This window comes from Chelonia mydas, chromosome 17, assembly GCF_015237465.2.
Source record: "Chelonia mydas isolate rCheMyd1 chromosome 17, rCheMyd1.pri.v2, whole genome shotgun sequence".
Classification (NCBI taxonomy): Eukaryota; Metazoa; Chordata; order Testudines; family Cheloniidae; genus Chelonia; species Chelonia mydas.
Window position 1 is genome coordinate 8476321 of NC_051257.2, and position 25298 is coordinate 8501618.

The 25298-nt window shown below is 44.0% G+C and overlaps 1 long non-coding RNA gene across 1 annotated transcript; it reads left to right on the forward strand.

Annotated features, from left to right (window-relative positions):
- The first annotated feature begins 311 nt into the window (after positions 1–311).
- Positions 312–24656, forward strand: LOC119563869. The gene is made up of 3 exons (XR_005222600.2): positions 312–617; positions 1081–1265; positions 24152–24656. It is a non-coding gene; the product is annotated as an uncharacterized LOC119563869 (long non-coding RNA).
- The last annotated feature ends 642 nt before the right edge of the window (positions 24657–25298 follow it).

The following is a 25298-nucleotide window of genomic DNA, read 5'->3' on the forward strand; positions in this document are numbered from 1 at the left end:
TTTGTGTAATATGCTACAACTGAGTCTCACTCTGATGATGTGTTCTAGATAGATAAATCGATCATCAGAATTAAGCCTTTTAGAGATATACACTATTACTCAAAGGGCGGTATCATCCAAGAAAGAACTAGCCCGAAGGTGGATTCATGCAGCCTGTATAAACTGGAGGGGCCCCATTGACATTAACGGGGTTAGCTGCATAAATTGCAGGAGCAGGCCATGAATTTGGGCAGCTTCTTGATATAATAGGCAATTGTCCCTGATTTACAGATGCAGAAAGTGAGGCACAAACACTGAAGTAATGTGTGTGAGGTTGCACAGGGAGTTAAAGACTGAATAGAACCTTGCAGTTCTGATTCCTCATCCCCTGCAGTCACCACTAGACAAAGCTAGACTGCGTTGGTGCTTGGATATGCATTAGTGAGCAGTAACACATCTCTAACTGTATTATTAGGCACGTGCTGGAAGATTAAATACCATCCATGCTATCCCATGGTGAGGTCAGTGGAAGTAAGAATTAGAGGAGCAGGTTCTAGATTTGGGGCATCCAAAACAATTCACCAGCTCTGCTGAACAGCAGCTGATCAGGCCTTGCCAACTCCACGTTTTACAGAGAGGTGGGTAATAAGTTATTTAATATCGTCTTTTTTTTTTCTTTTAGATAAAGCTATTAATATGAACGCCCAAATACTGGAACCCCAGCACTCAGTACAACCAAAATAGCATTGTAGTAAAATGCTGTTCCTTTTCAACTGGCCTCTATGTATTCCCACTCGTGGGATTGGGGCCTCCTGGTGCTGAGCTGCGGAATCTTCTAGAGAGCTGTGTGCATTGGAGCTTTAGTTTCCTGTGGGGTGGTGAAGGTGTCTCATTCTTTCATACGCAACATCTTCGAAAAGGTACGATGAGATTTCCCAAAGAGTACAAGGCCTTTGTTACCCAAGAGCACGACAGTCTTATAACATGGTGCTTCCTTTGCACCCCTGGAATTTAGATAGGTTTTATCAGTTTTATCGGCTCTCCTCAAGGAACAGGATTTGGATCTGTTTTTCTTTCTTTCTTTTCTTTCATTCTGTGTAGCGCCTACACCTGCAGATCTTTGACTGTCAGGAGGGCTAGGCATACGAGCTGGTCATTTTACACTCATTTGCCAGGAAAGCAGTTGTGGCAGCGGAGGCAGCTCTCTGAGGAACTGTCGACCCAAGGAAAACTGGAGTCTGAGGCGTCTGTATGTGTGATATCAACACCTGGAATGAGAACACCAAGTAAGTGGCTTTATTAACACCTACTTCTCAGGAGAGCTTTGCTTCAGCGCAGTGCCCCGCTGCTTCTTAGCAATGCCCTCTCTAATGGCAGCTGTTATGGACAGGGAGCATATTTTTTTAAAAGAACATCATTTGAACAGTTGGGTTGGGATTATTTTTTAAAATATTAAACATTGCTTCTGTAGCACTGGGGATTTACATGGCATAAGACATGGCACAATTTGCTAATTAGCTTATAAACTTCCGTTGAGTAAGAAACATTCCCTGCTCCAAAGAGCTAAGTCTAAGATAAACAAGACATGGGACAACAGTTCTGGGAAGGGAGAATGGGGAGAGATTATTGTTGAGCAGAGGAAGGATGAGAGCAATCCTGGAAGAACCGGGTGTTAAGGAGGGATGTTAGTAAACAGTGAAAGGTTGCAAAGTTGGGTTTTGCTTTTCAGAACCTTTTCGGTCAGGTTTTAATTGTTGTGAAACCAAAACTTGGGGTGGGTCAGATCTCCGTTCAGTTCTCCCAGACTCTACACATTTTGGGATTTGCATAACCTGGCCTGCTTTTAGCCTACATAGCCAGTGAGCCAAGACGGTTGAGTCTAGTTCCCCTTGTGGACTCTAGTTTGCCATAGGGTCTGTGTTTGGTGGCAGAGAGCAAGGGTTCAGTTTCTGTCCCGTGGAAAGGTTGGCACTCTGCTGTCCAATGATATTGGAAACCAGTCAATCTTTACTGTTACCCAATGAAATTCATCCAGTGCAGAGAGGCAGCACAAGCCCTTAGGCAACACTTAAGCCTGCAAAAGAGGGTTGAGTGGGACTTAAGTGGTGCCAAGGCCTTGTGCTGGCTCCTCTGCACAGGGGTGAATTTCACTTATGGTTACTGCCTGATAACTAGGACTACGTGGGGAACCTGATAGCTCACAGTTATCTAGATGAAAATAATTCGCTGTGTCTTTGTTTTAATGAACAGGGCCTAGTTGTGAAGTGATTCGGGGAATGGTGTAAAAGGAGGATGTTGTGTTGTGCTCCCAGTTAATGGGAGTTCATTAAATCAGAGCTCTAAGAGCTAATGCTGGGGAAGGTAAGAGCTTTACTGATCCAGTCTGCACTGCATGGGCACTCACACTGCCCTGACTAAACCTCTACAGTCCTGATCCAGCAGGCACTAGGCTCCGTGTTAAAAGCCAGGCTGGATTCTCGAGCCCTGTCTTTTTTGGTTGCTCCTTCTGTTCAGGGATCTGGAAATCTTCCCAGGATATGAGTGTGCTGAGAGTGTCCCCCACTGTTTTGAGGCACCCCTGCATAAGGGGTGTGTTTTGGCGGGTACCCACAAGAGCAGAAGCAGCTCTGCTGTCCTCATCTTGGTCTGTTTCCCCGTGCTACTGCTTGTATGCATACTCCAAGTTCATTCTGACGTGGACTAATGCTATTATCCTCCAGAAAATTAAAATGAAGACTGAACCTATAATGTTTCACTGGGAGGGAATTGGGGTTATATATTCCTGTGTAGAGCAGCATTCTATTTCAGTCATAGCATTTAATTATGATTGGTATGTTAGTGCCCACCAGAGCATAACAAATTGTCATTATGTTATTCTGCTGAGTCTAATTTAATTGGCAAGTTGTCACAAAAGCAATTATCCGTCATTTATTTTGTTGCCATAACCACATCTTGGAGAGCACCTGCTGTCTGAAGTGGCGAGGCTCTGCAGTCTCTTGGTCCTGGATTTCTTCCACTTGTCTGACACAAAGACACTGTTTCCTCCTCTTATTTAAAAATAACCTAATTTCCTATTGTGGTCTCATGAATTCTCATGTGTGGGTCTGGAAATGCCAAAAGAAATTCATGGTGCAGGTAGCAGGATGCTGAGATGCTCTGTCTGCCTTTAAAAAGGAGAGAGGAGCTTTGCACCACAGCCGTGGTCACTTCTGCACCGATGTGTTGTCTGTCTACCAAGGGATTTATTTCCAGAGGGGTAAAGCTGGGCAGCATGGCCTCATGGTTACAGAAAGGGACTGGGATTCAGGACTCTGGGAGTCTATTCCTGATAGACTGGGCTAAACTAATTTACACCAGTTGAGGATCTGGCTTACAGTACAATTTTGGTCTTAACCTTCCTGTGATTCAATTTTACCCATCTGTCAAATTGATATAAAAATGCTTCCTATCTCAGAGGGGGTCTTGGGACTTCCTGAATTGTTTGAGGCTGTTCAGAGATTCTCAGATGAAAGGAAATATATGATGTGCAGAAAGTTACTATAAGCTTCTTTGAACTGAGGGGTCTCAGTGCTGTATATATTGGCTAGAAAGGAGTGATTAAATGATATGGTGTGGCACATGCCTGGCTCTGCCCACATACAGGTACATGGTCTGCTATCGGAGAACTCAACAACCTCCCTGTTCCAACCGGGTGTAACTGTGCTTTAACAAAGTGGTTCTGACTCCTGCTTATTCTTTCCCTCACACTGCCTTAAATCAGGAGGAACTCCACTGAGGCCACAGCTGCATTCTCTGTTCCTTGCACCCAGTGTGATCCCTTATACCAGTGCCAAGTGGATGTAAAACACTACCAGCTCTAAATGGTGATGTTCTAAATGCAAAGGAGTTATGCTACCCAAACCCTGGTGCAAGTAAGAATCAGGCCGAATTGTTTTGGTTGTGCACTTGTAATTGCAGGTGTTGTGGCTAATCCATAGGGTCACTGCAACGACAGCCGTAAGAGAAGAATTGCCAGACCCTTCCTACCATGTTGAGCATAGGAGGTGCCAGGAAGTGAGTCATCCCAGGGAAAACAATTAATCTGCTCTATAGAGAGAATGCTCTGTGGAGCTCCAGCAGGGGACCTAGTGTCCATGTGGTGTGTAAGGGAGAGGTATGAATTATAGAGGCTTGCCCCTAGCTCGTGATTCAGGATCGGATTTGTATTATGTGTGTAAATCATAGTCTGATGAATAAATCATGGGACTAGACTATCTCTTCAGTTTTAAAAAAGTCAAAATGAAATAATGAGCGAACTGGATATTTGGAGATAGCAAATTCTGAGTCGGCAATAAATAAAACCCTCAGCTTTTTTATAAATCATGCTGGGGAGATATAGACACAAGATTACAGTAAAAACCATGAGTTTATTACAAATTTGTTTAGAATATAGAGTCCTTAATATCTGAAGATGATATAAAGATGGGGGCTGGAGGGTGGAAGAGGGGGAGAGAGAGTGGTTCAGAGAACCAGTAAAGATATGTGGAGCTTTCACTTGTAAGTTGCATCCATCCCAGCATTGAACAGGATGAAAATCATTACCATCTAGCCTGTGTGAATTGAGTTTGGTGGACTCAGCCAAGTACCTTGAGGACATATGTCCACCTTGCAGAAACCTGCCACATTTGACATCCTTGTTGACAGTCCCAATAAACTAAGTGGGCCATGAGACAGGAACTGTTCTCCCACCATTGTCAGTTGCTCTGTCAGAGCTGAAGCCCATTAGCAAAGGACTTTGAGAAAGCCATACTGTACCTGGTCTCTGGCTCATCAGAGGACTTCAGTCTCCAGAGCTGTCAATCTGGCTAGTTTCATGAGCCACACATTCACTGTGGCTCCATCTATCTCATGGATTTCAAATCAGCTGGCTAGTTTCAGGAGCACTAAATTAACTGGAAATCAACATCAAACACACTGAGAAATGAGCTGGAGAACTTTTTAATAAGCAACTCTCTCATAGGTTTTCTGGGGTCCCATAAAGTTTAGAAAGCTGGCAGGTAAAGATTAGTTTTTTACCTAGCAGCTTGGTCTGGTCAAAGCAGTATGAGATTTTTTCAGAGACCAGTCCAAAATTGCAGCGATTATCTTTCCTGAGATGGTAGGGCTACATGGTAGTTTACCCCTTAGCTTTTAGGGGAGGGGTACCAAAATCATTGCAACCCCAAAACAGCTTTCCAGGAGCTTGAGGACTGCAATTAATTGACATACATTTTTAAATAAAAAGAAGATGCATTTTTATGTCTGCATTTCCCTTTGTACCCTACCTGCCCTCCATTGGTGGTCCCTTCCTCTTCGGTAGCTTGGATTAGTTGGCTAAAATGGAAAGATGGTCTTACAGTTAAAACAGAGGGACTGGGTTTTGTCCCTGGTTCGGCCACACACGCAGGGCAAGTCATTTTGCCTCTCTGTGCCTCATTTTGCCTATCTGTAAAATGGGACAATGATAGCTGCTTCACAAGGACGTTGTGAGGTTAAACTCATCAGTATTTGTAAAGCAGTTTGAGTTCTCTGGAAGGAAGACACCATATAATTGGAAAGGATCATTAAGGCTTAACTAGAACTTTTCCTTGTAGTTGTATCTTCCTTGATTGAAGAATAGAGATGTGTGTGTCTCAGTTCAACAGCAATAAAAACCTGCCCTTTGTCAAGCACTGACCTCACCTTTCATGGTTGGAGAGAGGGGTTCATTTTAAGGTTCTTCAGGGTATACTGGTGCCACTCCTACTTAGCCAATATCACCAGCATCTTACCAGTCTTTCCTCCAACAATGTAATCAGTGGGGGAACCAAGTGATGAGGCCCTTGTAGGAACACAAGTGCTGTCAACTGGCTGTGTCTGCGTGCAGCTGACATCACTCAGTACTCTGTCGGGACTCTTCCAAAGAATCCAGCCCTCTTGGGTATGAGCGAGACCCAGGAAATGACAGTTGCGGCTGTTAGCGTATATAAAGCCACTGTGCAGGGGGAGGAGACTTTTGGAAACACCCAGACATCTGGCTAAACGAAGGGTCGATTAGATGAGGCTGCCTGTGTTTCAGCACTGAAGTAATCAAGGGCAGTAGGTAGAAAAGCATAATGCGCAGAAGTCACCTGTGAACATCCTGGGTCAGATTCAGCCCTGATGAAAGTCAGTGGTGTTACACTCCTGGCCTGGGAGTATTTGGCCCCATCTATTTAAAAAGATACAAATGGTTTGTGATGTAGCGATGGCTGCTTTGGAGGTAGTATAATCGAGTAGGCAGAGCAGAGAACAGGAGAGCCAAGACTTCTAAATCTATTCCCTCCTCTGCCACTTGCTCACCTTGTTCTCTCTGTGCCTCGGATTACCTATATACCATATGAAACAAGAAAGCTTAATGACTTAATGTTTGCCAACTGCTTTCAAGACCTCAGGTGGAAGTATTGTTATTGTAATCTGTAGTAAAAACCATGCTGAGAATTTATGGTTCAAAGTGTATTGGTTTCCCTTAATTTGGGGGGGGGGGGGGGAATGGTTAAGCTTTATTTTTATTAAAGATTATAGAGGTTTTCAGAAAAAAAGAGGAAGAATATCAAGGTTACAGTCTAATGCTTCTTCATACGTTGCTGGGAGTAAAGGAAAAACAGGTTCTATTTGAACTGGTTTGGCCAGTTTTAACCACGATTCCGCTCTGGCCAGTGTTTTATGATAAAAAATAATGAGTGCTTTGAATATCAGTCAGTGTTTCTGTACCACGAAAGGGACAGTCGGAGGTGGAATGAGAGACGAGCCTCCACAGACAATAATTTGTCTTGACAGGTCAGTTCCACTGTTGCTGAGCTGGAAAAAATTGATTATGGGAAATACACATTCTCTGTCCCCAAATTATGCTCCCTCTAATATTAGGAGAAATAATAATAATTAATAATGGGACGGTGGCTGTCTATTAGTATCTGTACAGCACAACAGGGCCGAGGTCCTAATTTGGACCTTTGGTCACTTCCGTAATATAAATGGTGCTCTGCTAACTCCTTTTGTCACAGCATCTCAAACAATTATTTAAGCTTTACAGACAATTAATTAAGCTTCATAGCCGCTCCTTCTGGGAAATAGCGTATAGAGGGGGAAACTGAAGCACTGAGTGGCTAAGTGACTCACACAAGGTTGCATGGTTAGTCATTTGCAGAAATGGGAAGAGAACCCAAGCATTCATATGAGTTCATAACAGCGCAGTGTAAATTCTGAGTGCATGTGTGCCCACACAAAAGCAATTTCACATAAGACAGAGCAGGCCGGATCTAAACTAGGAACAAAGACACAAGAAACTCTTCCCCATAAACTCTGAGCTTGCCAGCTCCTCCCCACAGAGTTCAGCACTTTCAAACAGTATCACTGTCACCCAAGAGCACTCCGAGACCTTAGTAAATGAGTAACTGGAGCCAATGAGAGTTTTTCCATTTTTCCTGAGCTGGGGTGACAGTTAGGATGGGGAGATTAAGAACGGCCATCTGCTTGTCTGTCTCTGTACCACGGGTGTTATGCATGCAGACATTTACTAATCTCTTCCCTGCTTCGTCCTGACTGCACACATAAAGACAGTCAACACTTAGTTCTTTTGGAAGGGAAGAAAAAGGAAAAGAAAACCACACACACGCTGCAGTTAAGGGGGAAATAACACCAATTTGAACAAACCAATTTCTTTTTCCTAGTGAGTCACTCAGTCTAGAATTCCCCAGCTCCCCGCCCTGGAAAATTACCAGTTTCCTGCATGCGTGCAGATCTCACTGCCACTCTTATTAAAATCCATCATTGCAACTGCTGGCTATCGGAAAGCTGAAAGCTAGTGAGGCTCTGTCCACTCCCTCTGCTCCAGGATGGAACACAGAGCACCCTTTCTTCACGTCCACCACTCGTGAAGGCCAGTCGCCTGAGCTCATGTTCAATGGGGATGTCGTGCGTGGCTGATGTTATTGTAAATGAGGTCATTGCTGCACAATGTGCCTTTCTCCCATTCATTGTCTGCGGAGGGGCCTGGCTGAGTCATCCTCTGCCGGTAGATGTTTGGGAGCAAACAGCATTGGTTTTGGAGGTGCAGGGGACAAACAGGGCTCGGGGATGTAGTTTTTAATTCAGTACATGCCTAGCCCCTTGCCCTTGGAGGGTGCAGGAGTTGCTGATGACAGAAAAGCTGATGCGGTATTGTAATGCCGGGTGGGGCTGGATATGGGGGATTCACACTGGGCTCCACTGAAGCTCCCCTGTATGGAGGAGGGCTTTTGGGAGAGGGAAGGTCCACATCTCCATGACTGAGAGATAATGTGCGAGTGAAATATCTTATGGCCCAGAGGTCTAATACTTATTGTTTATTTGCAGTATAGTAACACCTAGAGGCCTTAACTGATATAGGGCCCCCAGAATGCTAGGTGCTGTACAAACTCAGAGTGAGTGACAGTCTCTACGCCAAAGAGCTCAGACTCTAAATAGATGAGACAGACCAAGGGTAGAAGGAGAAAAGAGAAGTCACAAGTGAAGTGACCTGCCCAAGGTCACACACCATGTTGGTGGCTAAACTGGGAATAGAATTCAGGTCTCCTGACTCCCAGCTCAGGGCCCTGCCTAGATTTTCAACTGGAGATTCACCCACAACATACTGACATTTTTGCATACGAACTCAGGTAACTGCATGCCCAGCTGCGCGCTTGCACATACAGTCATATGATTTTGCATGCAATTTTGCTTCTCCAAAGGGTTACACTCGAGGCCACATCCCTCAGCTTTTCTTACGAAGATGGTGCACGGGTTGAGGCCCTGTATTCCAGAGTCCAAGAAAGAAGGAATTGTTAGACTTGCTTATGAAATTATGAGAATTTGATCTCTACTTCCACAATTCCCCGTGATACCCTCAGTGCCTTTTAAAATATCCTGAAATGGGCTTTTTGTGGGAGCTATCCCAGGAGCTGTGGGTTATGTACACAGAGACCATTGCACTTAAACAATTTAGAACAGCACTAGAATAGAACTGGGGCTGCCAGGCAGAGCACCTTTGGCTGGCTCACCGTGGGTAGAGCGAGGGCACTAAATCATTTGTGTTTAATTCAGTTGTCGCCACCTGGTTTTTTACAAATGGTTCAATTCTATAGTGTCGACACAGCTTCAGTGCCAAATTTCCCTTCTTTACCCTCCCCCTTTTTTGGGGGGCTAACTTTCAGGTTTGGCTCAGTTTGTGTTTCCCATTCATGCATGCGATTGTGCCAACTGTCTACCAAATTGAGACTCCCAGTCCTGAAGGGATATAAATATACACACGCTGTATATTATAGATTGGCACAGAGCTGGAGGCAGCCCCCATGCCAGCTTGATCCATTGCCACATATTCAGATTCACTGCCCCAGATTTCATTCATTTGTCACTGAAATCTTGCCAGCAGATGAAAGGGGGGTTAGAGATTAGTGCTCAAGGAGTTAATGACAATCAGATCTGCTACAGTGTTTGACTTAGGTTATCATCATCATCCTTCCTCTGTGGTTTGCCCATGTGGTAGACAGGATGCTTCCAGCCTTTTCACACCCAGGCTCCTGCAGCTAAAAAGAAAAAAAGCAGAATAGAAGCTCATCTTTTTTTTTTTAAGAGATTAAAATATTTACATATTTACAGGTACCTGATATTTTTCTCCACTGGAATGCATAGACTAGATGAAAGCCAACAAACATCTGTAAGCATTTACAGCACTACAAAGGAACAATCAGGCTTCAACTAGGGTTTGTCAGGTCTCTGGCAAGACTAGGCTCACATCCTAGTTACAGTGCTACGCTGTCCCTTCCGATAGCTGGGACTTGCGCTGAGCACAATTGCGGATGCAGGGAGTAGGGAATGGATGGTGCGTGGGATTAGTAAACAGGCTATAGGACCCTTCACTTCTTGGCCACTGATTCAGATAGTGGCTAGGTTGATAGAGATCCAGGATGAAATCCTGACCACGTTAAAGTCAATGGGAGCTTTGCCATTGAGTTCAATGGGACCAGGATTTCACCTCAAAAGACTGGTAGTGAGTGAGCAATCCATATGGAATGAGTTTGGTGGCACTCAATCTAGCTCCCAGATGGGGAGGTCTAGATGCGTAAACTACCCCTATAGTTGGCACTGATGGGCTGCCTGGTTCGATGTTTTAGCAGAGAAGCCAAAGACTGAGAAACAGATTCAGGGATGTGCCTCTTGGGACAAGGGACAAAGGTGGTCCTTTAAGCCCCCTCGCACACTCTGGATTCTAGGCTAAAGGGGGTACTGAAGCAGTCCCTTACATAAGTTAAAGCGGCCGACGGGAAGAAGTTTTATCTCCAATTTACAAACAGGGAGCTCAGGCACAGGAAGTAAGTTCCTTGCTCAAGGTCATACAGGAAATCTGTGTCAAGGCTGGGAAATGAATCCATATCTCCTGAGTCCTGAACCAGGGCTTTACCCACAGTCTGCCTGTCTGTCTTAGGGTATCTCTCCATTGCACCTGGGAGGTGTAATTCCCAGCTCTGGTAGACAGATCAGCCTGGCTGAGGCGACATGAGTGGTGACTCATGCTAGCCACCCGAGTTCGTACCTCGCATCTTGGAGAGGATTGCACTCAGGACAGCTGACTCCTCCCGGTGCTCGTTCCGCCACAGCCACCCTGTTATTTTTAGCATGCTAGCTTGATCAGAGCAAATGTGCGTACGTTTACCCAAGCAGGGAATTACCTAGCTGCAGTGTAGCCGCACCCATAGAGTTTATACTGCCACCCATCACCACAGTGTCTGAGTGCCTTCCAAGTAAAATCACTAACAACAAAGTTCCTTGTGGACTTCACGGCATCTCTGACATGTATTTTTTTTGTAGGGAAAGCAGATGGGGGAGGAGAGGGGTTGGGGAATAAAAACAATGTTTGGATTGTGAATGTCATTTGTGGTGAAAGGCCTTCTCAAAGAGGAAAGCTTTGCAATGTATTGTGCAGGTGGTCAGACACTGGATTTGACTGATCTCCTCAGGGAATTTGTTCCATAGCCAGATCCCCTCGATTGCAAATGTGTGTCCCCAGCTCTCACACACTTTGTCTTAGGCTTTGTGATCGGCATCGTCCCCGAGGAGCACAGCTGTTGTGCAGATTCCTAGATCAAAATGTGGTATTCAACGTAGTTGGCACTTGATCTATTAATTACACTGGCCCAGACCATCCAGCCTTCCTTAAAAAGTATAACAAAAATCCCAAAGGCCACAAACCAAATTGGCAATTATTTCAATATATGATTCCACCTTGCTGGGGCATCAGGCTAGTATTTTCCACTGATTCAGTCTGAGTGCCTAGGACTAGAAGAAACGGCGTTCCCAGCAGCACTTTCCAATTGCCTTTTTTCTTCCCCAGCCTTATTCTCTCTCTCGTTATTTTTATTTCCCCCTGCCCTTTGCCTGGCCTCCATAGAAAGACCACAAGTAGAGGAGTAATAGAGAGAGACATCAGTATCCTGGGGCAAAAAGATGCTGTTTAATTTAGTGAAGAATGGGTCTTAATGCAGCCTCACAGCCAATGCACACAGGTGCTGTACACGTGAAGAGAAAATGCACTCAGAACTAGGGCAGTGCCAGTCAGATATTTGTGTAAGTGATTTATCTGTGAAGTTCCTAGGGAGGGGGAGCCACATAAAGATCTTGAAGCTGCTGAGTGTGATAAATAACTCATTGTAATGTATTATTTAGCAAATTATAATGAAAAGCAGAAAACATATATAGAGGATAGGACAAATATGTTCCCTTGCTGGCAAGTTATTGACTGTTTGGAGCCAGGAAACAGATATTTAAGAGGGTTTAGGAATTTCCATGGCTCCCCCTATGAATAAATCACTGATCTGTAGACATATTTATTGGGAACCCCACTGCAATGCTTAATTCCAGGGGACTGGATGGCTCAGAGAAATGGTAATGGGCTAGAGACCTTTTCATCTCTAGCTTTCTGTTTTAATTCAGCCCTGATTGAAAGTTGTATCCATCTGGTGGCTTATGTGAAATGAGATTGGTGGTCTCAGCCCCTCTCCTGGTGGACAGGGCTCTGTATCACTAAAATCACCACCAAAGCTAGCACTAATTGGCAGTTTCAGCAAAGGCCAAGGACCATTGAACAAAGTTGCCCCTAGAGGTGGTCTTCCCAGCTTGGGGTTGAGGCTTATTGGTGGGGAAGCTTGCACTGGTGCTCTCTGTACTGTTGACAGAGAGAAGACTTCAGCTTTCAGGGGTATCGGTCCCAGAGCTTTTGTGATTGCTAAATTCTCTTTATAAAGTGCTACACACAATCCTGCATTTAAATAGGCTGTGTAAAGACTGGGGAGCAAGGAAGAGTTGGGAAAAGACAGTGACACGAGGAAAGGCATAAAGATACAACCAGAATAAGGATTTTCTCCATTTTTCCTAGGTACTCTTTCATGGTGAATATTAATGGGATTTTGAGATAATGGGTATTTTAATGAAAACTGAAATTTGCATGTAATATCCCAGTGATTTTTGAGAGACGTGAAAGGTCATGTATTTCATAGTAGACAAGATTGGTGGTTATTTTTTAAAAAGCTTTTTACTTAAAAAAAAAAATAATAAAGTGCCAAGAATTGTTTGCATTCTGCAGAAAGAGAGAAAAGAAACCTTTTGTTCACTACTTACGTGGGAATGTACCAGCATGTCAAAACCCTAGCTAGCATGACTGAATATTCATTCTTATAAAGTCTGAAGCTGTAGACTATCAAATCCTAGAACCAGAAAGGTTATAAATTAAAGAGACCTATTATACCATGTAATCCACCCCATCCAGTGTCAAAGCAGGATTGTTCCCTTATTAATAATTAATTGGCATCAATTTATTGGAATCAATCTTTTAGTGAATTTTTCCCAAGATTCCCACTGTAGACTAATTGAAAGTCATAGAATAATTGACTGTAGACTAATTGAAAGTTTTCAGATGAAACTCAACATGCCGTATTAAATTACTATCTCAGTTTTTCACACTCAGTTTTTTGGCATTCACAAAATCCGCTCCTGCATATGGCACTTGCATGTGCAAATCACGTGGCAAGGAACATAAATATAAATATCTTGGTGTATTTATTTTTGTGTGTGTTTTCATGTGCCAAGCAGCTATTTATGGGTCTGAAACAACAAGAGTTCAGATCTTCTCATGGTATTTCAACTCTTGAGGAGGTGAGATGCCATTAGATGACCAAAGTCAATTGATTTTGCCCCCAAATGCCTCCCTGAGGCATTTAAAAATCTCATATAAAACATATACACTGTAAATACACACAATAAAACTTTGGATTTTCCATCTGAGAATTTCAACATGCTTTATAAATATTAACCAATTAAGATTTTGTAACCACTGTGGCATTGCATGCTAATATTCCCCTTCCCATATGGGGAAACAGAGTCACAGAGACATCAAGTGTCTTGCCCATGGTCAAACAGTAAATCAGTGGCACAGCGGAACACCTGACTCACTGTCCTCCTTTAATCACTAGAGTCCCTTCACTTCTTCTAGAGAATTTATCAATTGGAATGGGCAAATACAGGCTGCAGAACCCAAATCTTAGGGTTTTGCAGGAACATAAACTTGGGTTGGAAAAGCCAGAAGCTGCTTTTGAAAAACTGGCCAATAATGTTCAGAACAAAATCTTCACCTGCCTGCTGTGCGCGCGCGTGCGTTTGTGTGTGTGTGTGAATACATGACAGAATGCTCTTTTTGTTAATTAATATCTTCCTGATGCTTTAAAAATGTCAGTACAGTCAAAAATAAGCAGGCCAATTCCCTCTTTTACTTTAAAGTCCTGTTCAAAAGAAGATACTGTGGGCTGGGGATGGAGCATCTTACCCTAGTAGAGGGGTAGTCAATAAGTGGACCCTGGGGCAAATCCGGACCTTCAGATGCTATTGAACAGACTCCGAAAATCTTTTTATTTATTTATTTATTTATTTATTTATTATCATCATCATCATTATTGCAGTGTGAAAAATGTTTCTCTGGAGTCTAGATTTTGACTAAACCTTGACCAAGAAATTTGGCTTTGACCAGAAATAATTGACTATCCCTACCCTAGTACTTTGCTGTTGGTATCGATGAGAGAATCTAGCCAGAAGTGAAAGAGATGTAGCTGAAGGCTGCCAGTGAAGCAGACCATTCTTCCTCTCATCAAACCTCTACCAACAATAAATCTGTGCAGTTCAGGTTTGGCAGTCCTAGTACTTAGGTTCCTTGAGCCTGTGCAGAACTTTTGCCAGCAGGGGGTGCTGTGTTCATGCTAGTCGATCCCTCAGAGTCAAGCAAGACTGTGGTGTTCAGACAGTGCTGATATGAAAATAGAAATAACAAGAAGACAACTTTATTTTAGCTATGGCTTTTTATTTGCTTGCTCCCCAGTCAGATCCTGGGGATGATGAAGATGTTATTAGGAATGATGTTTCCCATGGCATCTCAGACTCCATTTCCACTCTTCATTGCAGAGACATTTAAACTTCTGTGGTCTAGGGGGGAAAATGTTCTCGTATTTGTGACCTCTCTGGAAATTCAAGGTGTGAACAAGAAGAGTTAACCAAGGCTGGTGAGGGTGGGAGGTCTGAAGTCTGGTGGAGATGGCGCCATTGGAAGCAATGTACTCAGAGCCCCACCCTTTTGAAAATACATGAAAAGCTCAGTGCCCTCAAAGGATTAAAAAGCAACAGCAAAGTGCAGACTGCCCACATGCAAACTTTCTCATCATGGTGCAGTTACTGGATTGTAGGCACCATGATGATGTCAGAGAGGGCAGTCGTGGGGTTAACCCCTTCAGTGCCCTTCAGGCTGCAGCATATATAAGAAGAGAGAGGGCACTTGCAAAGTCCCTTGTGAGCGTATGCAGGACTCGCTTGCCATTTCTCAGTCGGCCGCAGTTCTCTCTCCCTGCAGTTTTGCTTTTAAAGCAAAGGAGTTACCAGCTCGACTTGGGAGGGCAGGAAGGGAAAGTGAGGGCTGTACTGAGGAAGGACAAAGAAGCCCAAATGTCTTGGGACTTTTATACACACACTCATAAATGTCATTCATGACGTGATGGCTTCTGCACAGCTGTCTGTTTCATGTGACTGCTTAGTGTCGGCAGGGATGCCACATGGCACACCAGCAGAGCTGACAGCCTGTGAGACAGAAAAAAGCGGCCTTAACTCTTTCAGATCTTTTCAGACTTAATGGGATGTTTGGATAGAATAACAGGATATGTCCACCCCCATCCTCACCACTCTTCTTTTTGGTTAATTTGACCCGTTTAAAAAGAAAAGTGTTCCCCCCCCATGTAAATTCACTCCTTTCCCACCCACTCACACATATTTGGACTAAGTTCTGGTTTCCTTTGGGCAAATCAGTGCTTGGCAAGAGCTCTTGTATTATTACCTAGAGATCCACAGCTGCTGGAATGGCCCCTTGGAGTCAGAAGCAGCCAGGTGTAAATTAGAGTAGTCCTGAGGCTGCTCTATATTGCCATGCGGGGGAGGGGTTAAACTGGCTCCGACTGGTTCCAAGAGAAGGGGAACTGCAAAAGTAGTGTAAAGCCACTTTTATCCCCATTCCTTTGATCTTGGGCTGTGCCCTGCCCACATGCAAACACTTCCTCCTTGTGGTGTATGATTGGAGTGTAAGCATGGCAATGATGCCAGACAGGGCAATCTTGGCCGGGATTGTTAGGAAGAGGGTTGGAACCAGAGTGGCTTCCTTCTTTCCTTGTGGAAATTGGCTGGAGTGAGCTGCACTTTAACCCTTGGCTGCAACAGCCCTTTCCTTTGGATTGTGGGTGTGGGAAACCCTGTTGTGTTTCTGTGGGTCCTTCAATGGCTCAGACACTCTTCCCAGGCACTTTCCTGCTGTACAATAAAGCCCCCAGTATACCAGTGTTTAAACTCTGCCTCTGCATGCTCAAATTGTACCAACTCTGACTGGCCTGCCATGGAACCTTACAAAAAGGATCATGTCAGAGCCACCATGCTGTTCTCAAAAGGAGTTTTTAGTTTCATGTTCTAGCTGGCCACCTGGCTAGTGCCCCGGGGTCTGTTTTACTGCATATGCACCAAATCCCACTGGATTGATTCTCATTGGATTCAGTGGGCCTGATCCAAAGCCCACTGAAGCCTCTGACTCCAGTAAAATGTATATTTTTACTGCCTATCCCTTGGGCCCGGGCAAAGACGGTGAAACAGTTGTACGCTTTTGCTGTTTCGTAGTTCACAATTACAGTGTTTGCTTAATAAACAAGTGGGAGAAAACAAGAAATAGAGAGCCCAGGTCCATAAGCCTGATGACTGAATTCTCTCCTGAGCCAAGAGTCTGAGTCAGAAGGGACTATTCTAGCAAATCTGCCTCTCTGACTCAGAGTTTCATTGGGACTCTGTCCCCGCCCAAGTTCCTGGCAGTGATGATGAGTACAGCAGAGCCTCCCACCGGTGGCACCACCCGCCGTGCTGTTGATGAATTACACCCTGCACTCAGAGGAGGCAGCACAGACTTAGTGGACCAGGCCTGGGACTGTGAACCAGGATCTCCAGTCCCAGCTCAGAGGTGGCTTTGGGCAGGTCACTTAAAATGTGTGTCTGTTTGTTCATCTGTAAAGCAGGGATCGTGATACTCAACAGACTCACAGTGGTAATTAGGGTGACCAAATGGTGATGGTTGTGCACTGCTTTGAAGGTGTAAAACACTAATAAGTAACATGGTCACCATTAAATAGTCACCAGTTACCCCACACTAGTATCTGAGATATCACACTTGTGTTCTCTTCTTAGCATAGGAAAGTACTGCTGGATCACAGACACCAGAGTGTGGTAAACATGGATATGTTAATGACAACCCCTATATTATTAGAACAATAGTGGCCAGAGATGGAAAAGTTCTTCTGCTCACCCTACTTCAAATTTAGGATACAGTCTTCTAATCTCTTCTCTCTCTGTGTCTTTTTTCATCCTTCCCTTTCTCCCTCTTTGTGGCCTTGTATGCAGAAAGCTCTCCTGGGCCTCTGATTTTGTATCCTCAAAAAATTGCTCATGCACTTTTATAGCATGTAAACATTTGACAACTACTTGATTTGTGCCCACAATCACTTAAGTGCTAGAAAATGAATTCACATTATTTGGCCTCTGCAGTTAGTTGCAGGTGAAAGATCAGAGGCTGCTTCTGAAAATCAGGGAGTGGTTGGAATCATTTAAACCCTTAAAAATACAGGCTGGCAAAATGTCATCCTGCCCTTCTCTTCTACTGCCCATCTGAGAATCAGACTCAGCATAACAGCATTTTACTCTGTTAGCCTGTAGGCTGTTCCCCCTCTCCTTAACCCAGAGCAAATTCAACTCCCGTCTGGATCATCTAATTGACATTTGCAAATGAGATGACGTTGGGGAAGGGTGATGGGTTTCCCTCTCTCTTGCCGCTCCCAATGTCAGTCAAAATGATTAGCAGGAAAACTGCTTGTGTGCACGGCCTGCTCCCGCTGTCAATCTGAGGGACATTGACTATGCCCAGCAAAAATGAAAACAAACAGGGATTTGACCTGCTGGCTTAGACCCCATACAGCAAACCCCTTTAAACTTAAGATGGCTGCTTATTAAGAGGAACACATAAGAGTCCAGTTCATTTTATTTTGAACTCCTATCCAATTATTTTCTCTCTCTCTCTAGCTGCACAGTGGAGTCTAAGAAACAAAGGCATGGAATAGAATGGGAGCATTCTAGTAAGGCCTGCCTATGCTCATGTTTACTGCAGAGCTGAATCGCCCCTGGGATCAGGGGCTAGAGGGGAGCCGCTGAATGCTGCTCCCTTTCTCTTGAAGGATGGTCTTGTGTTTGGGGCTCTGGACTGAGACGCAGGAGACCTGCATTCAGTTCCTGGCTCTGCCCCAGACTCTCTGTAGGGCCTGGGGCAAGCAGCTTAGTCTCCCAGTGCCTCAATTCCCCATCTGTGAAACTGGGGAGATTAATGATGCTTCCCTACTTCACAGGGGAGTGCTTGCGAGGATGAATTCATTATGAGGAGCTTGGAAGTTATGATGATGGGGACCATACAAGTAACTAATACACAGCTTCCAGGAATTAGGGAAATGGCAAACTGCATCAAATACAGTTAGGATTCTCCCTCATCAGAATTCAAACCAAACATTTTTAATGTTTCTTCCTGGTTCCAGCTGGGTTTGAAAATGAAAGTGATGAAATGCCACAAATGAGGCTGTTAATTCTGGAAAAAGACAAAAGAACACCAGGTGTTTTCTTGGCTTTGTATTTATGAAACCTCATCCGTAGGGTTTTGGTTTTGCAGAACTAAAATCAAACCCAGGGATAGTTCTTATTGAAGTTCTGCTTAGCTGATCCTTCCAAAGTTCAGGATGACACTGATAAAAGAGTCTAGCCTGGGCCGCTCTTTAGATCTCAAGGTATCTGCAATGAGATTTATGAGATATTAAACACATGTACGATTCATGCTCCCCGGTATGTATGTGTGTATCCATCCTTCACTGTGATATGCTCATCTTCCTCTTTGTGATCTCTTATGATTTTTATTGTTTCTTTACCCAGTTTATATAGCAAGCTCTGAGAGTCAGAGAAAATCGGCCAAATTCAGATCTGGAAGTATCTGGGCCAAATTCCAGTTAAACAGGGTTGAAAGTCAATCAAATAAATGGTATAAGTGGTAAAATAGTGTAACTTGCACTGATTTGTCATTCCTGGGCTGTGCAAAATGAGTGTAACTTACACAAGTTGATGCGGGAGGTAACAGGAAAAAGAAGTGATGCAATAGGATAGTGTACGTGTGAGGTTTTATTCAATTATAAGGTGCCTTGAGATCTTCAGACTGCAGGTGTTATAGAAGTGCAAAAGCTGGACACAGTGGCTGCTGCCCTCACTTCCGTCTTTATAAATGTCCTCTTCAGTTGGTTGGAAAGCAAACTCTTTTATCTTAGAAATAGTCAGAGATGCCCACTCTTCTATTTTCAAAAAGCTGGGCAAATAGAGACCAGCCAGCCAAATATACAAAGCAGTTGATCCACAGAGCTCCAGCTTTGCTGCATTCAGTGATTTTGAGCAGCGTTCAAGGGCAAAGTGTGGATCACAAACTCCCGGGGAGAGATTATATTAGTCATCTCTCAAACCGTCATTTGATGCAAAATGAGAAATTATCTTGTTAGGCCATGGTATCTTATCATCCCGAACTGGTGTGAACACAGCAAAAGGAGAAGGTTGGGTGCCACAGGCGAGGGTCTCTGGCGGCTGACTGAAGAGCGAAGGGGGTGGGGAGGAAGAGGGAGAAGGTCTCTTACTAGTTTGAAGCACGAAGAGTCAAAACATCGGACTCTCCCCCCGCCCTCCCTTATACAGCATTTGACAGCACCACAGCAGGCCTCCCCTGCTCAGAGCTAAACTGTTCATATTTCTTCTCGTGAGAGCGTCTACGGGAGGCAGATGTGTCTGTAATGGGAAATGTTCGCAGGTGACTGCAGGTGGACATGCTGAGCCTCTGTCAGGGCCGAGAAATGAGCAACGGATACTCCAGAAGCGCTGTTGAAATGTACAGTGTACGCAGTTCTCCTGCGCCTCATCAGGCAATGCAGCTTGCTTCAAGTTCAAAGCTGCGACCTTGGCATCCACTTGAGCTCACTAGTGTAGCATTGTTCGGGGGGACAGGGAGGAAAGCAGAGAGTGATTTAATGGCTCAGAAGTTAAAAAATGTGTAAAAGATTTTTACATTTAGATTAAGAGACTCGGTGTCTCCTCAGTGAGATACAAGTATCTTTTACCTATAGGTCACTGGTCTGAACTGAGCTCCATCAATAGTGACAAAAATGCCTCAAGTCACCCTGAGGGTAGCCTACTCTGTGGTTTACAGCTTTTCGTTTCCTTGGGGCAGATTATTTGATGGCGACTGGTATGTTCTTTTTTTGTTGTTCTTCACCAGGCCCTTTATTAACCTATTGCTGTGTCTCTCTACCTGCTGGATTAGTACCTCTACCTTGGGGTGAGTGGGCCAATGAAGCAGAAAGTCTGCATACTGATTGCTGCTACTGCCTACCCTCCTGCCTCTTGGGGGTTAAATCCCCTTGTTCTGTATGTTGTTTAGGAAGAACTTGAATCAGGGCTGGGGTTCAGGATCAGCAGCATGGTTACAGTAGATTTCAGTTTAACTGACCCCATGAAATTTTCACAGTCTTGTGCCATACCCTGATGGGATGCAGAAAAAAGGGCATTTTTCTGTTTGGCTGTAACCCAGATCAAATCTATTAGGATTTGGCCCCGGAATTTGAATCTGTCCACTCCTGATATAAGTGTGTGCGATTCCATTGAAGTAAATGAACCCACTTATGTTGGGGCTGCTTTTGATTTTAAGAGGAGGAGGATGGTTTTCAGGCTAACGCACTGGGCTCTGATTCAGGAGACTTGGGTGTAGTTCTTGGCCCAGACTTTCTGTGTAACCTTAGGCAAGTCACTTAATCTCTTTGTACTTCAGTTCTCCACCAGTCCTTCCTACCTTACAGAGGTGGTAGGTGGCTAAATTCACTATTGTATTTTCTTCGACAATATGGTGATGGCAGCCATATAAGGCCTGGTCTAAACTAGAAAATTAGGTCAGCATAACTATATCGCTCAGGGGTGTGAAAAATCCACCCCCTCTGAGCGTCATAGTTAAATCAACATAATCCCCGGTGTAGACAGTGCTAGGTCAATGGGAATTCTCCCACTGACCTAGCTACCACCTCTCGGGGTGGTGGAGTGCCTACACCAATGGGAGACCCCCTCCCGTTGGCATAGGTAGCATCTACAATGAAGCAGTGCAGCTGCACCACTGCAGTGTTTTAAGTGTAGATAATCCCTTAGAAACTAGATAGATAGATGGGGCAAAGCTTCTAACTACAAAAAATAATTAAATCAATCCTTACAAATCTTTCTTGGACCTTGGAGGTGCCATCTTTGCTCAGCAGGCATCCAAGAACGTTTCTACTTCAGTAGACTGTAAAATACATTTCACCTTGAAATAAGTAGGTGCTGGGTTTAAACAATGAGCTTACAGCCCATGACAAACACAGTACTTCAAAGTTCTGCCTTTGACTTGGATGCTGTCCTATCAAAATGATCTGTGGATTACCACCAGTTGGGTTTATCGGCGGCAGAGATAATGTAGATGTTTTTGGTTGTACAGAGGAAGAAAAGATAAGGGGGAGGAAGAGCCAGGAGAGAGCTTGACTGAGTGACTAAGATAAATTTACTGTACTACAGGAAATCGAAATGTGAAATAAAGATCTCAAATAACTGAAATATTTAAAAAGATAGAGAAGTTAGGTGCACGTGCTATCCATTCCAAGCAAGTCAGTTCCTGGCCAGATGATCCTTTATCAATCCATCGCCCAGCTGGACTGAACATTTTAAAAGAGAATAGAGTCGAAAAAGAATTGAAATAGAAACTAACCATTAAATGAAACTGAAAGACAGGTTTCCTGCACAAAATAGGATTATAATTAACAAGAGAGAGACAGGAAGTTTTGCTTTTTGTGTATTTTGCTTCTCCTTCCCTTTTAGTCAAATTTTTTCTCTCACACTGAGATACAGCCAGTGGTAAGGTGACCTCAGCTTTTCCCCAGGTTAAGGAATCCTGCCTGTGAGGCATCTTATCTTGTCTTTCCCTGGAATGCAGCTACAGTATAACAAGAAGGAGCAAGGACTACATGCCTAAGCATTCCTTGCATTTGGCTGTTGCGTAGCACTGAGTGGGACGGTGGAAACATGAGGGGCTTCAGGGCCTGACAAAGGAGTTGTCTCATCCATCCACTGACAAGTCACCTTCCCAACTGTCATTAGGAGCCCGGCTGTGACACTGCTGCATGGTTACTGATTGCATTGCTCTATCATTACAAGCTGTAAGGCCAGCAGCAAGATCTGTTATCCTCCAAAGGGGCAGTGACACTTCTCTCTTCCTTCTCCTCAAAGTAAAGGGTTACTGATCCTTAAGGAAAGCAAACCCACATCCTGGTCTGGAAAAAACAAAGCACCAGTGTTGATCAGGTTACTTTAATACAGTCTAATGTTCTACATTTGCATCCTGATTTTGATGACCAAGGATTCAGACTCAGCCCGCATCCCTCTTTTTTCCATACCCCCTCCTTTTAGCATCTCCTCTTGCCTCTGCCTTTGTCTCTCTGTTTAGCTATCTGCTCCCAATAACGTGCCCCACAAAACGAAACAAACAAAACACCCCCAAAATCACTGAACTAACACGACGTTTGCAGACCATCACATTATTCACTTTGCTTGTATGTTGCATCCTTTCCCCCCAGCCGTTTGTTTTGTCTATTGTAAACTCTTCACAGCAGGCCCTGTCTCTTATTTTTAAAGCCCCTGTCAGAATGGTGCCCTGATCTTGGTTGGGGTCCCTTTGCACTACCGCAATGCAACATAAGAATGGCCGTACTGGGTCAGACCACTGGTCCATCTAACCCGTTATCTGACAGTGGCCAGTATCAGGTGCTTCTGGCAATTGGAGGTTTAGGGACACCTGGAGCATGAAGTTGTGTTCCTGGCCATCTTGGCCAATAGCTATTGGTGGACCTATCCTCTATAAATGTATCGGATGCTATTTCTAACCCATTTATACTTTTGACCTTTGCAACATCCCATGGCAACGAGTTCCACAGGTGGACTGTACATTGTGTGAGGTACTTCCTTTTGTTATAAACCTACTACCTATTAAATACAAATTCTTAATACAAATAATAACAATAATGCCTGGAATAAAACTAGCAAGTTTACCAATGAGGAAAAAGAAGGGAACCGTTACCAATCTTTCACTATATGTTGGTGACAGTAGTTTCTCAGACCTTTGAAAAGAGAGGCATTGAAAAGATATCAACCCCACTCAATACCAGTAGGTAGGTTTAACAGCCAGCTACAGTATCTAACAAAATAGGTGTCTTTGTCACATGTATAAATTCCATCAGCTAAGTTCTAATCAAGTTGGACAAGGCATGATGTTCCTAGGGGCCATTTGCTGCTGCATAGATCAGTTTGAGTTTCATACCATGCTAATTGTCAGATATTTGCAAACTCTCCTATCCAGCATCTACTTTTTATTGCTGCCACAATATCCCACTTCCCATTAACATTCCCTTAATAATCTACATAACCTACTGGAAGTTTAATCCAGGGAACTCCAGGCTCTTTCTTATGTCGGTTCCTGGCAAAATAATTCGGAAGGAAATTATTTGTCTGGTTTCTTGTAAAGGCGCACACACTCTACTGCAACTTGCAGATATATTTTCCCTCTCTAGTCTTAATCGTACCCAGTGCTTAGCACCCTTAGAAGTTGATAGGAGTACAGAGTGCACTCAGCACCTCAGAGGTTCAGGTCCAGCTTGTCTTTCCCTGTCCATGTTGTCCTTTTCCAGGTATTAAGCTTTGCAATTTATGTTTCTAATAGAGAAGTAGCAATGGCTGCTTTCTGTGCACAGCTCTTGGAACAATGTTGTTTAGTTATTAGAGCTGCAACTGTGGGCAGCTCCCACATGACTTTATAGTCTGCTCTCGCAAAATGGCAGCTGGTTTTTTTTTTGTAACTGCTTGATCAGAGTGGTGGTTTAAAAAATAATATAGATTCCACTGGTACTAGCAGGGGGATTAGGAATAAATTGGGCCCTGAGTCACAAAAATTGCATCAGCAATTGCAACAGCACCTTTCTTCCAGCCCCCCAGGCTGTTTGACTTTATTCCACTCCTGAGCCCTTGCTCTTCCTCCCAAGAGGCAGCCCTCTGAGCATGACCAGCAGACAGCTGGTCGGCAGTTGTCAATTGTGCAGGGCTGCATAGTCTACCTGCTGCTTTGCTCATACTCACTGCATCATCCTGGCCCTCTGGGAGCAGAGCCCAGATCCCAAGTTTCCTGAATCCGCTCCTCCAAGTGCTGCTTTGATAAGTTAATCTAAACATTGTTGAGACACAAGGAATTTCTTGGTCTCCATCTTCTGCTCTGTGTCTAATATCTTTGTGTATCCCTATCACAGCTGCTAGGGCCTGAAGAGCTATATTAAAAAAGGAAAATAAAAGGCATCCATCTCTGTCCCCCGCTTGGAGTGTCTTGCAAAGTAAGTTGCATAACTTCTATACTGTGCAAAATTCTGCTTCCTTTCAGGTCATCCAGAGGGGCGAAGGGACGGGATCTATGACTTCCTAAAAAGAGAGAGAATCCCACTCAGGATAGTGTTGTCCACACCCCTTCTGACCATCCATCCTACCCATATGTATGTATGTGGTCTCCAATTCCGAAGTATCTGAACATTTCACAGTCTTTAATGGATTTCTCCTCACAGGTAGGGCAGTTCTACTATTCCTGGTTTACTGATGGGGAACTGAGTCCAGATTTTTAATGCTATTTAGGCAGATCAGTGCCTAGTGGGACTTTAAAAAAGCACCCAGGTGCTTAACTCCCATTGACTTCAGTGGGAGTTAGGTCCCTGGGCTATGTTAAGCATTCCACTAGGTGCCCATCTGCATCTTTAGACAAGGAAATATCTTTGCAGATCTGGCCTCAAGTGACACAGGAAGTCTGTGGCAGAGCAGGGAATTGAACATGAGTCAATTCAAATTGAACTCAGCACTTCCAAACTCCTAGGCAGCCAGTGCCTCATTTAGGCCATGAATTTCTTTTTACTATTCATTTTTTTTCTCTCCTCACTTCCATCCACCCTCAGGTTAGAATGTGTAGGCCAATTCCTCAGCTGGTACAAACCACTGTGAAATCAATGGAGCTACACAGATTTAGACCAACTGAGGACTGGGCCCAATGTCTCTACTTGTAGGTCTAGTAGCCTGATTCTGAGATGTGCTGAACATCCCCCATTCACACTGAAGTCAAGTGAAGTTATAGGTGTCCGGAACCTTTCAGGAGTAAGCCCTACTTTCCTTCCCAACATTTTTTCAGAGATTTGAGGTTCCACATGGAAGAATGATGCTGGGTTACAGAAACTCTATTCTTTGTACATGACATTTGACTCTCTCATAAATGGCTAGAGAATTCCATTGAGTGTGATGCCTCATTGTTTATCCTGGACGTACCTGTAACACTTCAGCAAAGCAGGAATGAGTAATCACTTAAATTGTTGCCAACATTCTGTTGACAAGTTCTGGGTTCTGTACGTTCTGGGTGCCTAAACCTCTAGTAAGAGATCTAATATACGTTGAGTCCTGTTCTAATTCCTCATCTAATTCATTTTTTCCTTAGGACTTTCTAAGATATTAGTAGGCATTTGATAGAAATACATCTGCATTTCCAGACCAAT